Source organism: Oncorhynchus mykiss, chromosome 3 (genome assembly GCF_057628025.1).
Source record: "Oncorhynchus mykiss isolate SJ-2025 chromosome 3, ASM5762802v1, whole genome shotgun sequence".
Classification (NCBI taxonomy): Eukaryota; Metazoa; Chordata; class Actinopteri; order Salmoniformes; family Salmonidae; genus Oncorhynchus; species Oncorhynchus mykiss.
In genome coordinates, this window is record NC_143024.1 from 54,899,658 (window position 1) to 54,912,784 (window position 13,127).

The following is a 13,127-nucleotide window of genomic DNA, read 5'->3' on the forward strand; positions in this document are numbered from 1 at the left end:
TCATGTTTTGTTGGAAGAAACTTTATTGATATTTCCCTTAAAATGCATGTATACATATTTTGGGAATGACATACAGTGCAGAATAGAAATGTAGTCGATTGCCATCTTTTGGCGGATACATTGCTCACGGACAGCCCGTCTCACTACTACATACCTTGTTCATTGTAGAATGTGTTTGAAAGCTGAAACCCAATTTTCCCAGGCATGATGAGTGGCTTGTCTTAGGCTGTCAAATGTAAACAGGTTGCATCGTGAAGGCTTTGAATTCTTAGACATAGGATTACACATCGTGGGTCTTATATGCATACATTTTAGTCCATATAGATATTAGAGGGATTTCAAGCTCATAAAAATTGGTCGCACGCATGCTTCTTGATGGTATTGTATTTAGATTTGAGCCCGGATTACAGCGACACAACCCCTGCCACCAACAGTATTATTACCCTGTAATGGCACAGGCCAGGCCTGCCTACATAAGTGTTAGTCTTTTGCCATATATAATACCACATTAGCCACTCTCCATATAAACTGGATGCTTTTCTAAGGGCTAACAGTGATTCTGTGACTGAAGGTCAATCACTGACTCACGACTCGGTAAGTAAAGCTGGGTGTTGGCTCCATCGATGGCTTCATACTAAAACATCTGTCCATTGGCAGACTGCTAAATGTACTCAAGGGATAGTCTAAATGATGCAAGATTCACATCAACATTCAAACATATTACATACAATTAAGGTGGTATTGGAAATTGGTGTGAGTGAGTGAGAGAGTGAGAGAGAGAGCAGTTTGGCATGTGTCTATGTGTTGGTGGAAAGCACGTGGTGCTGAAATAGTTTGAGCCTCGCAGAGACAAAGCAGCGCTTGAGGACAGTGGCATGGTGCTGAAATGGGACGGAGCACTACGCTGACTGACTCATCCCTATTTCATGTGAGGAAAGCTCAGGTGCAACCTGAATGGGAGTGAGACACTCCAAGACAAACGGATCTCCACTGGACATTGATGTATTGAAACATTACGAGTATTGACGTAGTGAAAGATGGGCTACTTACTTTCAGAAAATCATGTTCCATATGGAGTGCTAGAGTACAAATTGTGCTGGGTTAAAATTGAGGGCACAACAGTATTTCAAACCCCAGGTAAAATACAGTGCCTTCGGAAAGTATTCAGACCCATTCACTGTTTCCACATGTTGTTACAGCCGTATTCTAAATTTGATTTTTAAAAATTCCCCTCATCAATCTAAACACAATGACAAAGAAAAAACTGTTTTTTTAGGCATTTCTGCTAATTTACTAAAAATAAAAAACAGAAATATCACATTTACATAAGTATTCAGACCCTTTACTAAGTACTTTTTTGAAGCACCTTTGGCAGCAATTACAGCCTCAAGTCTTCTTGTGTATGACACTACAAGCATGGCACACCTGTATTTGAGGAGTTTCTCACATTTTCTCTGCAGATCCTCTCAAGCTCTGTCAGGTTGGATGGAGAGCGTAGCTGCACAGCTATTTTCAGGTCTCTCTAGAGATGTTCGATTGGGTTCAAGTCCGGACCCTGACTGAGCCACTCAAGGCCATTCATTTACTTGTCTCGATGCCACTCCTGCGTTGTCATGGCTGTGTGCTTACGGTCGTTGTCCTGTTGGAAGGTGAACCTTCACCCCAGTCTGAGGTCCTGAGCGCTTTGGAGCAGGTTTTCTTCAAGGATCTTTGTGCCGTTCATCTATACCTCAATCCTGACTAGTCTCCCAGTCCCTGCCACTGAAAAACACCCCACAGAATGATGCTGTCAACAACATGCTTTACCGTAGGGATGGTGCCAGGTTTCCTCCAGACATGGCATTCAGGCCAAAGAGTTCAATCTTGGTTTCATCAGACCAGAGAATCATGTCTTTAGGTGCCTTTTGGCAAACTCCAAGCTGGCTGTCATGTGCCTTTTACTGAGGAGTTGCTTTCGTCTGGCCACTCTACCATAAAGACATGACTGTGGAGTGCTTCAGGGATGGTTGTCCTTCTGGAAGGTTCTCCCATCTCCACAGAGGAACTCTGTATCTCTGTCAGTGTGACCATCGGGTTCTTGGTCACCTCCCTGACCAAGGATATTATTCCCTGGTTGCTCAGTTTGGCCAGGCGGCCAGCTCTAGGAAGAGTCTTGGTGGTTCAAACTTCTTCCATTTAAGAATGATGGAGGCCACTGTGTTCTTAGGGACCTTCAGATGGTGCAGACATGTTTTGGTACCCTTCCCCAGATCTGTGCCTTGACACAATCCTGTCTCGACCTCATGGCTTCGTTTTATTTTCTGACATGCACTGTCAACTGTGGAATCTTATATAGACAGGTGTGTGCCTTTCCAAATCATGTCCAATCAATTTCTAAAAACCTGTTTTCACTTTGTCATTATGTGATATTGTGTGTAGATTGCTGAGGCTTTAAAAAAGATATATACATTTTAGAATAAGGCTGTAACATAACATGATCTGGAAAAAGTCAGGGGGTCTGAATGCTTTCCGAAGGCACTGTAGCAGCAACTATCTCTTCATCTCATGCAAACATGTCCTGGATCGTACATTTGATCCAATTTACCATTCTGTAATACACAGTTGGATTAACTGTTAGGCCACCTCTGTCTCATACAAAAGATAATCTCCTTTCCAGTGCCTGATCTCCCCCTGCCAGTGTTTTGGATCTTAACCACCCTCTTTGATCCTCTAAAACACTCCCATGTCTTCTTCACTTCCTCTTTACACACAATCCAATTAAGAAGAGGCAGCAGATTGTTTGTGGGCTTTCACTCTCCGAGGCTCCTGCTGGGTTTACGAGACCAGCAAAGTCTGCGAGCAGCTGTGGCTCACACCATTCGGTCCTTAAAAGTGACAGGTCCACCCAAGCACAGATAGGGCAATAAACTGAACCGGCCCCATCAGAAAGTAGGAAGCCAAGGCTATAGTGACTGTAGTCATCTGGGATACCGCAACCATATTACTGATGAGGTGATAAGAGCACAAAAACGTTGTCCAATAGCAGGACTGGCTATCATATAGGCGTAGGGTACTATTATGGTTTTACATCTCCTTCTCACTAAAGGGTCTTATTAGCAGTATCTGTATGAAGTTGTAGTTTTATTAGCAGTGTCTGTATGAAGTTGTAGTTTATTAAACAGTTAGAGGAACTGCTTGCATGCTTATCGGCTCTTTATGTGTGAGTGTGATTGTATCAGACCTTCTGGATTTCTGTTACCTTGCGGGCTCTATGGGAAAGAAGACTGTTTTGGGCTGATTTTCCTTTAAGATCCAGAAATATAAGGCCATTCAAAAGTAGTTGAAATTTGGGTGAGTTAAGAGGATTGCACTCACAGCCACTTGCAAACTGAGAAATGTTGCGAAAGCAATCACAACTCTCATGTCCTGTACACAATTCACTTGAAAAGTTCAATAACCCAAACCTCAGCTATTTACTGTTTGAGAAAAAGACATTTGAGTTTGAGAGAGCATTTGAGAAAAGTAATTGCATATCAAACAACCAATATTTATAGATGGTTAATTGAGTTTACACAGTGGGGGAAGTTCATTAATTAGTAATCATGCTCATTAAATAATTATAAATGATGGAACATATTTATTAGCCATTAAACAAGCACAGCGAGAGAGAAAAATATGCCATGCTCGTATTTCTGTAGTATATTTGATGTGAACTTCATTGTACCGTGTGGATATACAGTGGGGAGAACAAGTATTTGATACACTGCCAATTTTGCAGGTTTTCCTAATTACAAAGCATGTAGAGGTCTAATTTTTTATCATAGGTACACTTCAACTGTGAGAGACGGAACAAAAATCCAGAAAATCACAATGTATGATTTTTAAGTAATTAATTCGTTTATCAAATATTTGTTCTCCCCACTGTATATATCATATAATCACATTAAACCATTAGATAGGCCTATCATTTTGGCTTTGGTATATCATCTTCATATTTTCATGTTTTTGGCGTAGTATGCGAATGATGCTGACGTGTGATGATGTGAAGTTGTACTGAAGGCTGGATGATGAAAGGTCACCGTGAGGGGAAGTAGGGGTTAATGGATCCTATAATGGAGGAGTGATGGAGGCCAGTATCTCTGATTAATGGGTTGATAGGATTGTGTAGGACTGAGGGTTGTAATGGGGGAAAAAAGATAGGGCAGACTGGAGGGATGTGATGAACTAGGAATGATGAGTGAAGATGAATCAACTGTGGTGACCCAGCGGGCAAAACTGGTTGCAATGATGTCGTTATGATGTGTTTTATGACGCCATGGTCAGGTTGTGTACTGGTTGTAAAAGGATGTTTTGTTAACTTGTTTTTAGCAACCAGAAACTATGTCTTAATCTGGTTTTAATCAGATTATCTGACCAGATAACAGGCAAAATATGCTGTCATAATAAAAGATGTCTTTACCCGGTTACAACTAGAAAAATATGTAATTAAGACGTCATGGGACAACATTTTACTGGAGATGGTAATGATGGTAGTAATATGGTAGTATTGTTCCGTAAAAGTATTATTTTGGTAGTATTCTTCTGTGACATTGGCATATTTCAAAGATAAAATCCATGAAACATGGATGAACATGTTCGGACACTTTTAAAAGTCCAAGTATATACAGTATACTTGCCTATCTAACATCTGCTTTTTCTCTAACCCACATGAGACACCCAAAGCACCTTGGATCTTGAATATCAGAGCCATCTTTCAACATACCATCTACCTTCATCTCTGTAGCTAGCTCTACTCCCCTGGTCCCAAACAACACCAATGGTGGGTTATTGAACCTCTGAGGCACTCCCTGTGCATTCTCTCCCCTTGCTAAGATCTATCAAATAAATTGTCTTGAAAAACTCCCAGCAACTGACGTGTTGCAGGCTGCCTGCTCGACAGCCATCCTCAGCATCTGATCGATTGCTCGAATTTGTCTCAAAAAGAATAATTGCATCACCGCTCCAGTCTGTGACTCTATAATTTATAGTCGGCATGCCAACTGATCTCAATATATTCTCTCCCCACAGTGCATCTCTCATTCTTTCTCATTCTCTCTATTCACTGAGGAATGGGTGATAAATGTGTTACTAATTTGTTTTTTGTTGTTGAGACACGTCTGTTGTTCATTTGCATATCAGTGCCTATTCCCAAGAAGTGGCTTATTTGTCCCTATGTCGAAGATTACGCCTAAACCAATACTTTTTTTTTTAAAAAACACGTCAGAATGTAAAATACCATTTGTCAAACTACTGTCTGACCGGTAGTAATCATTCTTTGGTTCTCTTGAGTTCTCACAACCGGTACTAATGACGTGAACCCTGAGGCTTTCCAGGCTTCCTATTCTTTAGATTCCTGAAGTATATTATAGCCTCGGAACAGAACTGACCATCCCTTAGGTGCAACTATTTTTTAGAGCCTGCGGCAAAGTGGACTGATGTGAATATGTTATGAGCTGGTAATGGGGGCCACTGTGTTGAGGTGTGATTAAAAGTTATTTATGAAATGCCAAAGCTTTGGACAGTTGAGCTGAGAGGTCTCTATACCATTAGTTCTTATAATATGACACATATGAAATTTAAAAGAGGGCACACGAAAGATACATTTGATAAATATTAGACTTTACTTCATAATATCTCCTCTTTACAAGCTTTTTACTTCAGTATTCTTAGTTTTTACCTCGATAAGTTGTAATAGATCTGGTATTTGTGTAATCTGTTTGAATCTTAACTGGGCCGTCTTTGAAGATCTTTTTATACTCCCAACACTTTAGATCCCTTTGAAGAGGACTTATTTTGCCAATATGCCGCTGATCATTTGTTATGCTATCTTTCGGATCTCATTTGTTATGGTGTCTTTGGAGATTGTCAAACATGATATGGTGACATCTCTTGCCATGCATTTAGACTGTATAAGAGTAAAACGTCTCAACGCATTAGCTGGCTTTTGTTTGAATCGAGTGATCGATCCATCATGAGGTTGTCTTAAACAATATTTAAAGTTTGACATAACTTGTAATAATAGTTTATGACAACTTATGTACTCAGACACTATCTCTTTGATTAAGCATGAAGGTGTCTGCGCAGAGAGCATTGATTTTACATAAATGGGCATAAGGTCAGCAAATTATGACATTACATGATATGTCATGTTAATGAGAACCTTATGGAGACATCATGACAAGACATTCAAATCCATACCTGGGTCAAAATAGCATTTGTTTCATTTCAACATTTTGAAATAGTTGGCCTGACGTGCTGGATAGGTGAAGTTTGCACTTTCAGGACCATTTTTACCATTGAGCCTGGCAAACTTAACCAAGCACAACTAAAGTTTCCAAAAGGAAACAAACACAGTACAATGTCAAGCCAGGTCTTTAAAAAAAAAAAAAAAAAAATTAAACAAAAATTCACATTTTCCAGAACATTTCTTGTGGCAGCTCCTCAATACTTTCTGATGTTGCCAATCCAGTTTGTGACTCTGTTGAGACAATGGAAATCTATTGATAATGTAAACTATGTATATTCCCCTTGCCTTTACTCAGGCTCCTTTACTACATATTTAAATTGTGCAGCAGACTTCCACTTTCTTAAATGACTACCCCATCTCTGTACCCCACTCATATAATTATCTGTAAAGGCACTCAGTCGAGCAGTGAATTTCAAGCACAGATTCAACTACAGACTAGGGAGGTTTTCCATCGGTTCGCGAAGAAGGCCACCTATTGGTAAATGGGTAAAAAGCATGGTGCAGTTATTAACTGTGGTGGAAAAAGTACTTAATTGTCATACTTGAATAAAAGTAAAGATACCTTAATAGAAAAGGACTCAAGTAAAAGTGAAAGTCACCCAGTGTTACGTAACTAGGAGTGGTGGGTGCCCAGTCAGGCGCAGAGAGCAGAGGTTTAAGGAAAACCATATTTATTCCGGTGAGAAAAGGCAAATAAATTAATAAATGACCGGCCCAAAACAGGACACAAACAGTCCGGAAAAATACAAAACAATACCATCCACAAAACAGAACAGAGAACCAAGCCCGCACAAAAGCAGGCGGGCATAACAGGCTTAAATAGTCCTAAACCAAACCCCAAACGAGAAACAGGTGAAACCAATAAGACATAACCAACAGAAAAGGGAATCGGTGGCAGCTAGTAGACCGTTGACCGCTGAGCGCCGCCCGAACAGGAAGGGGAGCCACCTTCGGTAGAAGTCGTAACACCCAGTAAAATACCTCTTGAGTAAAAGTCTAAAAGTATTTGGTTTTCAATATACTTAAGTATCAAAGTAAATGGAATTGCTAAAATGTACTTAAGTATCAAAAGTAAAAGTATAAACCATTTCAAATTGTTTATATTAAGCAAACCAGATGGCACAATTTTTTTTATTTTCTATTCATTTGCGGATAGCCAGGGGCACACTCCAACACTCAGACATCATTTAGAAATGAAGCATTTGTGTTTAGTGAGTCGGCCGGATCAGAGGCAGTAGCGATGACCAGGGATGTTTTCTTGATAAGTGTGTGAATTGGACCATTTTCCTGTCAATATGTAACAAGTACTTTTTGGTGTCAGGGAAAATGTATGGAGTAAAAAGTAAATTTTTTCTTTAGGAAGGTAGTGGAGTAAAAGTAAAAGTTGGGAAAAATATAAATAGTAAAGTACAGATTACCCAAAAAATTACTTTGAAGTATTTTGACTAAAGTACTTTACACCACTGGTTATTAATTCCACTTTGGATGGTGTATCAATACATCCAGTCACTACAGCGATAAAGCTGCCGGTCCTAACTCAGTTGCCGGAGAGGAAGGACACCACTCAGGCATTTCACCATGAGGCCAATGGTGATTTTAAAACAGTTACAGAGTTGAATGGCTGTGATAGGAGAACTGAGGACGGATAAACAACATTGTAGCTACTCCACAAAACAAACTTAAATTACTAAGTGAATAGAAGGAAGCCTGTACAGAATAAAAAAATATCCCATAACATGCATCCTGTTTGCAATAAGGCACTTAAGTAATACTGCAAAAAATGTGGCAAAGAAATTAAACATTTTGTCCTAAATACAAAGCGTTATGTTTGTAACAAATCCAGCACAACACATCACTGAGTACCACTCTTCATATTTTCAAGCATGGTGGTGGCTGCATCATGTTATGGGTATGTTTGACATTGTCAAGGACTATGGAGGGTTTTTTGGATAAAAAGAAACAGAATAGAGCTAAGCACAGGCAAAATCCTAAAGGAAAACATTGTTCAGTCTGTTGCATCAGACACTGGGAGACAAAGTCAAGTTTCAGCAGAACAAATACCTTAAACAAAAGAACAAATATACAATGGCGTGGCTTACCAAGACAGCATTGAATGTTCCTGAGTGGCCTAGTTACAGTTTTGACTGAACCCGGCTTTAAAATCTATGGCAATAATTGAAAATGGCTATATAGCAATGATTAACAACCAACTTGACAGAGCTTGAAGAATTTCTTAAAGGATATTGGACACAAATGTGACCGACTGGCTCGATTTGGTCTCATGTAGCAACATTTAAAATAGTGTTTTTTACATTGGATAAAAGTAGAGACTCAGAGCTAGAAAATTGTATATCATACATTACAGTTGAGGAACAATGAGAAAGTAATTCTGTTTTGAAAGTTAATAAACTTGTATCCTCACTTTTGAGAAAATGACCCTGGAATGTTCTGGTAAACCTACTGGAGAGCTCTTCTTTGTCTACACCCATTCAGCATCGTTCACACCCTCTTATGCCTTACCCCCACCCATCTCTTTAAGGATTCACATGTGAGGCCATGTACTAAACAACCAAAGATTTAAGACTAAAGTCAGGTTTATACTACGGGTGTGTTTGTAAATTCAATCTAGAGTGCCAGAGTGTGCTCAGAGTGCGCTCTGGGCTTTCGTAAACTCAGAGTGTTGTCAGATTGTCTGTTGGTAAATTTCAGAGCCTTTCGCTCTCGGAGCATTCAGAGTGCACACTGGACTCTGGCCAAGGAGTTGACTAGCTTGCTAGCTACTTCCAGACGCTGGTTAGGCTGTTTTTTCTGTTACCCAGAGCATTGGTGACTGTAACTATGCTGCTGGCAACAATTTAACTATAAATTTACCAGCTATGTCTATCGACAGTTGTCACAGGGACATCATGAACATTCTAATGAAAACGTTAGTGGGAGTCTTTTCGCACCAAAGTATGTTCATCTCTAGGAGACAGAACACGTCTCCTTCCTGAGCGGTATGACGGCTGCGTGGTCCCATGGTGTTTATACTAGCGTGCTATTGTTTGTACAGTTGAACGTGGTACCTTCAGGCATTTGGAAATTACTCCCAAGCATGAATCAGACTTGTGGAGGTCTACAATTATTTTGATTTTTTTATTTTGATTTTCCCATGATGTCAAGCAAAGAGGCACTGAGTTTGAAGGTAGGCCTTGAAATACATCCACAGGTACACCTCCAATTCACTCAAATTATATAAATTAGCCTATCGGAAGCTTCTAAAGCCATGCCATAATTTTCTGGAATTCTCCAAGCTCTTTAAAGGCTCAGTCAATTTAGTGTATGTAAACTTCTGACCCACTGGAACAGTAAATTAGAAGTGAAATAATCTGCCTGTAAAACAATTGGTGGAAACATGACTTGTGTCATGCACAAAGTAGATGTCCTAACCGAATTGCCAAAACTATAGTTTGTTAACAAGAAATTTGTGGAGTGGTTGAAAAACGAGTTTTAATGACACCAACCTAAGTGTATGTAACTTCCGACTTCAACTGTATATTAGTGTTCTATTTTCCCTAAAAAACTTTTAAAAATATATTTTACTTCCACTTTGACATCACAGAGTTGTTTTTCGTGTGAATCATTGACAAAAAAATGTTAATTAAATCCATTTTAATCCCACTTTGTAACATTATAAAATGTGGAAAAAGTCGAGGGGTGTGAATACTTTCTGGAGGCACTGTAAACTGCATGAAAATATTCAGGAGAACAGCCAGTAAACGGCTCTTCTAAAGCTATGTTTATTCTGCTCATGCTATCACACAATGGAGTGCTGCAGAAAGACCACATGAAGACCACACAAAGAAAAAACGTGGACTTTCTCAAAAGTAAATATTTCTGTTTTGAATTGTTGACTAGAGGACACTTTGGTGGAGACCACAAAAGATGGGTGACGTGTAAAATGTGTCAGCGAAAGCTCCCCAGTTTGCTGCACGTAAAGACGGATGACTGGAGTTATCCCAGAGAGGTGAAGTTCTGCTGGAGACATCAGAAGAAACAGTGAGCAGTGCTTCATGTCAACATGTGGCCATACTGGGACCAGTAACGGAGATTGTACTCCAGCCATCTTGCCTGTCCAAATCAAACATGCTTGCTCAGGTAGCTCTGCAACCTGTATTGAGAAGCTGATGATAGACTTGCTTGCATCTGAAGGATAAGAAAGAAAGAGATTCTTCAAAAAACAATGGGACAGGAGAAATATTTGAGCAGCTACAAATTCAAGGGCCTAGAATTGTATATTCTTACAGCTGCCAGAGGCCTACACTCAGAGACAGATTCCTGTCACCAAAGAAAACACAATCACAGAATATCAATGGTCAATGGTCCACTCAACAGCAGCACCAGCGTAGATAAACATGGAAGACAGTGCATGGCATCAAATTGTATCTCTATTGCAAACATCGAAGCACTCCTTGTCAAGCAATACAATCAAGATTTCCCAGAACAGCGTCACAATGACCAGCAGTTCCTCAAGATAGCATCAGACTCTGCGACACTGAAGGATTGACATTACCACCTTCAACACCCTTTTCGGAATCAGAACAGCAAGCCTTTAACCTCATAATGAAGTTCAACAATGACAAAGTTCTATTTGAGTACTACAAAGGTTTTTATGAACGAGGTCATACAGAAAGGTCACGTTGAAAAGGTACCAGAAGACCAGCTGCTTGATGAAGGACAAGTGTGGTACATTCCACCTTATGCTGTCTACCATCCAAGATTGAAGACTATCCGTGTGGTTTTTGACTGCGCTGCTTCATTCAAGGCCACATCTCTCAACAACGAGCTCCTGCAAGGCCCAGACCTATCCAACACACTGCTCAGTGTTCTGCTCAAGTTTCAGCCGGAGCCCATTGCCTTGATGGCCAATACTGAGGGCACGTTCGTTCAGGTCAAAGTACCACCTCAGGACGTTGACTTCCTGAGTTTCCTGTGGTGGCCTGATGTTGATGTAAGCCAACAGCTGGCAGAGTACGGGATGACAGTCCATCTATTCAGTGCAATTTCATCCCCCCGCTGCGCTAGCTTTGCACTTAGTAAAACTGTTGAGGATACCATTAGAAGGAACGTTTATGTTGACGATTGCTTGAAATCCATTCCCACAGACGGTGAAGCCGTCACCCCGGTCGGAGACCTCAGAGCTGCCATGCTGTCCTGGCTGTCCTGGCTTCATTACCTGCAGTGGAGAAGGTGAAAGAGGTGAAAGAGCTTGACCACGACAGAGAGAATTTACCTGTGGAAAAGCACTGTGTGTCCAGTGGGACGTGGAGGCTGGCACACTTTGATTCCGAACAGTCACGAAGAATCGACCACACACAAGAGGTATAGTATCTGTTGTGTGCTCAGTGTATGATCCTCTGGGATTCCTTGCACCTTTCATCCTGACAACAAGGAGAATACTCCAGGAGCTGTGCAAATCCAACTGTGGCTGGGATGAAGAAATACCAGATGTATTTTCTCAGCAGTGGAAGAAACGTCTTGCAGATCTGAACCAACTGACTGGTTTCTATGTCAACAGATGCATTAAACCAAGTGGCTTCGGCAAGGTAATATCTGCACAGTTGCAACATTTCTGCGATGCCAGTGTTGTGACCTATCTACTGCAAAGAAACCCCACAGACGATCCCCACGTCACATGCATCATGGAAAGAGCGAGAGTGGCCCTGCTAAACTACCCTCCCCAACTAGAGCTTTCAGCAGTAGGTCTTGCAGTATGTGTTGATACAATGTTGAAATCAGAGTTTCAGATTCAGCTGCAAAAATCCGTCTTCTGGACTGATAGCAAATCTGTGTTAAGCTACATAGCCAAAGAAACATGGTTGCACACATTCATGGCAAACAGAGTCTCAGTCATCAGAGGTTTGTCAAAGACTACTGGGTGGCGGTATGTGAGCTCCAAAGTCATTCCAGCAGATGATGCGTCACGTGGCACGACTGCAAATCTTTCCTGAAATACAGAGATGGATTGAAGGTCCAGATTTCCTATTGAGGGTGGAGTCAAAGGGGCCAGAAATGCCAGATGAGCCCCGTCCCTTCTGAAGACCCCGAGGTAAAGAAAGACATCACTGTCAATCACATAGTGGTGAAAAAAAGAAAAGAGCCCCACAAATCAACAAATATAAATCTATTTTCACAGTGTAGCTTGAAAATTGGCAGTTGTTTGGATGCTGAGAGTAAAGACAACACTACAGCAAAGAAAAGTCAGAAAATAAAATAGATCCAAAGCAACTTACTTCCTGAAGGAATAAAATTGACTTGGAGGTCAAGTCGTGGAGGTGTGTGGGAGCGGCTGATACGCCAGGTAAAATCCATTCTGACCTCAGTCATGAGAAAACAAACACTGGATGATGAAGGCTTTACAGACAGCTTTCTGTGAAGTGGAAGCTATCCTGAATGATTGTCCAATCACCACAGCGTCTGATGACCCCAATGATCTGGAGGCCCTCAGACCAAACCACCTTCTACTATTGAAAGGTAAAACCCATCATGCCACCAGGGCTGCTTCAGAAGGAGGACTTGTAATTCCAGATGAAGATGCAAACAGATTCAGTATCTGATGGATCTGTTCTGGAAAATATTAATCAGCGAGTACCTTCCATTAATGCAGGAGCGCCAAAAATGGAAGCTCTTAACCTTTCTGATCTCCCCATCCCGGATCCGGGTTCGTGAATACAGACTCAAGCTCATTACCATAACGCAACGTTAACTATTCATGAAAATCGCAAATGAAATGAAATAAATATGCTAGCTCTCAAGCTTAGCCTTTTGTTAACAACACTGTCATCTCAGATTTTCAAAATATGCTTCTCAACCATTGCAAAAC

The 13,127-nt window shown here is 40.8% G+C and overlaps 1 long non-coding RNA gene across 2 annotated transcripts in view; it reads right to left on the bottom strand.

The window, feature by feature from the left end:
• Positions 1-13,127, bottom strand: part of LOC149984610 (uncharacterized) — a 755,830-nt gene that overhangs the window by 742,036 nt on the left and 667 nt on the right. The window lies entirely within an intron of this gene.